Here is a 5,331-nt window from a genome sequence, read left to right as displayed (position 1 = left end):
ATCACCCATCCACCCCCATGACCCACACACCCCCAAACTGTCCTACCTATACTCCCACCTAGCTGAACCCCCAATCTGTCCTACCTGAACTCTCACCTATCCGTACAACCCCAGTATATCCTAGCAGTACTCCCACCTATCTGTACACCCCAATCTGGCCGGACCAAGCAGTTCCACCATGTTTGAGAGGATGAATAGAATGCAGTTTCTATGGGTGACATCATGTTTCCTTTACATTGTATATGTGTGCATTAATTCCTAGGAGTGTGTACATATGTAACACAATTATATCTGAAATAAAATTACAACATAAACACATGACAGTTCAATAATACATTTATTTGTTATCACTCCACTGTACTCCGACCCCATCATCAGACATGTCGCTCTCACCCCCTCATAGAATATATCTGCCAGAATATTAGAGACCCGACATGTCTGAAAACATCCTTCACCCACCTTCACTAGGAAGTCCCTGTGTGCTTTCCATCCACCTGCTGCCATAGGTGCTCTCATGTCTACCTGTGACAGGTAGAGAGTAGCCGCCATTTTCTTGGAGTACAAAAGATTCACAGTGTGAACTACTGTCAAGGGAAATGTCCCCAATCAATAGTGACAGACATTTTCTTGCAGACCAAAACAAGCACAGACAGGAAATGACATGCTACATATATAGTGCATGGTGGGTAAGGACACTAGTGGGTGTATTTTCTATTATAGGATCATAATAATAATAATAACAATAAACATAATAATAATTAAAACAATAAAAATAATAACAATAATAATTAATAATAATAATAACAATGTTATTCATAATAATGATAATAATAATAATTTTAATAATAATGTTAATAATAATAATAACATATTTGTATTATGAAGGAACTACACTCTACAGAGACAACAACACTACCCTTTCACACTGACTACGTTTTTATATATGCTTCATTTTATTGCAAATATATATATTTAAACGTAATTTAGTATCAAGCCTTTTATGAGTAAGGGCACAGTTTCTGAGCAGGAAAGCCTGTCCCCTGCCAGCATGCTGCCGAAAAGGACCCTTGCTCTCTGTGTGGAAGCAGTGGTCTCTCTGCTGAGGTCATGCGTCCCACTGATTGGAGAGCTCTAGTGCTGACTCAGTAGAGGATATGTCGGACCTCTGCAGAGAGACCGCTGCATCCACACCTAGAGCAAGGGACCTTCTTTGCAGCATGCTGGCAAGGGACAGGCTTTTCTACCAAGGCTGTGGCTACTTCCTGAAGAAAACAAACCATAAGCCTTGGCTCACCTTTTGTTTAGATACACCTGGAATGTATTTAGCTGAAAAAAAATGGAAAGTTCTGTTGGACTTTAAGAACAAAGATGGGGTCATGTGACTCCCCGCAGCACTTCGCATGGAGGTGGGACGAGTTCAAGCCCATGTGCAAGCTTCGACCTAATTGACACGTTGTTGACACAAAGCTTCTTCTTCTTACTCCTAGTGGCCGGTGTGGACCAGAACGAGGTGGAAGTGAAAGAAAAGTAAATATGTCCTGTTTTGGGGGTCGATTATAATCGATTATGTCGATTAGTTGTTGCAGCCCTAGTCAACATTAAAGAGAACCTGTTACCTACAAAGTTACAGATCACGATAAGCCAAATGACCTAAAATTGTGCTTTGGTTAAGCCTTTCCGTGGTCATCGCCTCACTTTATTACTTGTCCCGTGTAATCTGCTCTCTAGGGTAAAGCCTGCATTGTACTCCTCCCCACTATAGGCAATGAAGTGCCCGGTCCCTTACCCAAGGATGTCCCACCATAGGCAGGGGTGCGCATACGAGGGAGGGGTGCTGGTAGTGCACGTTACCGCTATCCGGCACCCTGCCCAGCTCACTGATATCACTGGTTGTCGGGAGTTGGGCAGGACACCAGCCAGAACGTCACAGGTTGCTACGAGCTCTTAGCAAATGGGAAAACTGACACCTGCCGCCCCACACGCGACCCTAAAATATGCCGGGCCTATAATGAGGCATCATATAATGATATGCCAGCCCTATAATGAGGCAACCACCTCAGAATGCCGCATTATGGGGATGGCCTTGCCCTTACCCAACCACACCCTTCTTTGGGTACACAATCAAACTCCAGGCTAGTAATGCCATGCCTGCTGGCTAGGCGCCCCGCTGTCACCAGGCCATCATGGCTAGGGTTGCCACCTGTCCAGGATTCACCCGGACAGTCCGGGTTTTGAATGCTGTGTCGGGTTTTCATGGCAGAAGAAACCCGGACACAAGATGTCAGGCAGACAGGGGCAACCAAAATTAAGATAGGTGCTACTGCCCCCCACTAAAAATAGGCTCTGCTGTGATATTGACATACTAATGGGTGGAGCTTTTTTACATGTGAATAAGCCGCAAATCATTCTCCCAAAAAAATGACAGTGCGTCGCTAGAGTGTTTGGGGTTCGCTGGAAGAAAAGGTGGCTGCAAGGTAACAAGATGGCGTCCCATCCAATACAGACCCTGGCACCCCCCGAGGGGCACAGCCTAAAGACGAGAATTATTCTGTTATGTTTCGGTTTTCTTTATATTGCAAGGGGGGGCCATCCTCCGTCCACCCACCGCCATCATCCGCTGTCCACCGCCATCATCCGCCATCATCCACCGTCCACCGCCATCATCCGCCGTCCACAGCCATCATCCGCCGCCCCACCGCCATCAACCGCCGGCCCCTGTCTCCCGGCCACACTGAAAAAGCCTCAGGCACTGAAGAGGTTAAAGAGCGAAAACATTCTGATGAATGGCGTTAAAGTGTATTTACAAGTCGTGTATATAGTAGAATGGTATGCGGCCCCGGGGTGACATTCGAGCCAAATTCCTGGGGAAAAATATTTTCTGCACTCATCAATATTGTGTTTGTGCAGATGGGAAGCAAGCAGCAACGTCCGCAGCTGGATTTAAAGGGACCCTCTGCGAGCTGTACCGCAACCATCCAGACGTGGTCAGAGACGTCTGACATCATTGATCCCCCCCCCGATGCAGAGGACAGTTTGCAGCTACTGGGACAGCTGTGTGGACAGAGGCATAAGCCAAATCGCGCCAGTCTTTAGAACATGACAGGTCCTCTTAAGAGCAAACTTTGATATTGTGTTACTACATCTTTACTGTTCTTTATATTGCTGGTTAGCAGATCTGTGGATTATATCCATCAGAGAGTGCAACTCAATTCCTGCTGAATGCACAGATACAATGCATACAAGGGAGCTGCCGGAGGTCAGATAGAAGACTGAAGGGAAGGACGGAGGTCAGATAGAAGACTGAAGGGAAGGACGGAGGTCAGATAGAAGACTGAAGGGAAGGACGGATTTGAATGTTCCATTACCACAGAGCCCTCCGTGTCATATGAATGGTCGTGTTCCCCTCGTCTTGCAGCGCGGGGCCCCTTCTCATCCATCTCTGTGAATTCTTCAGCGCTGACCCGGTCCCTGCGTGCGCGCTGCGAGCAGTATTCCATGTCTCCCCCGTGGCCGCCGCGGGATCAGATAGTGGTGCTGCCACCCGTCATGCCGGGCAGATTTATCAGGCGGATGAGGACAGGCCCCCCCCCCCCTGGGGAACGCTGCAATCGCTGTCTGTTCAAAAAAAGTTACAAGACTTAAAATGGAACTCGGAATTAGTGACGATAAACAATCCCCCAGCAAAGCCACGGAACCTCTGCAAGCACCGGAGCACACTGCACTGTATATTGTATATTCTTACCTGCTTCTGTTCTGCAGGTATGGACACAGGTCATGCCAGGGCACATGCCTGATCAGTCCCGGGGAGTCGGCAGCCTTGACCAACGCTTTCCACTTCTCAGACAAAGATGAACCTCGTGATGCAGTAAATGTTTGCGGAAACCAGAAGGCAATGCCAAGGATGCTGTACCCCATAGATAGGCAACCGCAGCAGTCCAGCTGTGGTGAAACTACAAATCCCATCGTGCAGCTGATCATGTGACGTCAGTAATATTCTTTTGCTCCAATGGTGGCTGTACATCTCTCTGCGTGAGACTTCTAAACCAATCACAACACAATCAGACTTGGTAAGCTTTGTCTATTTATAGTGGAATATATAAGTCTGCGTGACATCACAATGCAGTATAATAAAGGCCAGACCTTCATTCAAATACTGCCCTTGACCTCCTGACAAGTGACTTTGCCTAGGCTGAGATGAGGTCATCAGTCTGCTGCAGACAGGAGGAAGCATTTCCTCAGTTTCCCCTCCCCCAGTGATCAGTCTGCTGCAGACAGGAGGAAGCATCTCCTCGGTCTCCCCTCCCCCAGTGATCAGTCTGCTGCCGGCAGGAGGAAGCATTTCCTCAATTTCCCCTCCCCCAGTGATCAGTCTGCTGCAGACAGGAGGAAGCATTCCCTCAGTCCCCCCTCCCCCAGTGATCAGCCTGCTGCAGACAGGAGGAAGCATTTCCTCAGCCTCCCCTCCCCCAGTGATCAGTCTGCAATGCACCTCCCGGTTCCCGCGCATTGTACAGTGTATAGGAGCCCTTCTTGATTTTTTACATTTTTTTAATCCTCCATTGTTTATTTTTAGTCCATTTTCAGAATGAAGGGTCCTCTTTAATATTGCTGATTTATAACCCGGCGGCGGCACCGGGGCTTCATGTGAAAATTGATGTCATTCTTTCTGCATATGATGAATGGAGGGAAAACAGTGTGTCTGGGGCCCGGAGGACCCCGCTTGTGTCCCTGCACCGGATTCTCTTCCCCTATCGAGCTGCGCGGATTTGATGAATTGTCATTTCCAAAGCCAGCGTTTCGCATGGCGGACGCACAGAAACCGCCTCTTGTCAGAAGTCACTTGGCTGCATGCGAGCTCCGGCTTTCATCTCGGCTATGAAAACAGTAATTAGCGCAGCAATTAACTCAATTGCATCATTTTCCTTTTTGGGGTTTTTGTGACCAATCAGGAGGCTTTCAAGTGCTACAAATACCATGAAGGAGAGACGGGATTCAGCTCAGGCTGGAGTCTGGCGCCCCCCTCTGGTATGTTCTATATAAATACTTCTTCGGGTTTGTGGAATGATGAGCTCCGGCTCTCCTCTCCCTGAGCCCACATTCTCCTCTTCCATGTCTCCAGCTCCCCATTAGCTCCCCCTTCATATCCCCAGCTCTCCTCTCCCTGACCCCACACTCTCCTCTTCCATGTCTCCAGCTCCCCATTAGCTCCCCCTTCATATCCCCAGCTCTCCTCTCGCTGACCCCACACTCTCCTCTTCCATGTCTCCAGCTCCCCATTAGTTCCCCCTTCATATCCCCAGCTCTCCTCTCCCTGACCCCACATTCTCCTCT

Source organism: Nanorana parkeri, unplaced genomic scaffold, assembly GCF_000935625.1.
Source record: "Nanorana parkeri isolate BGI_ZX_2015 unplaced genomic scaffold, ASM93562v1 scaffold946, whole genome shotgun sequence".
Classification (NCBI taxonomy): Eukaryota; Metazoa; Chordata; class Amphibia; order Anura; family Dicroglossidae; genus Nanorana; species Nanorana parkeri.
Note: the sequence above shows the minus strand (reverse complement) of the source record.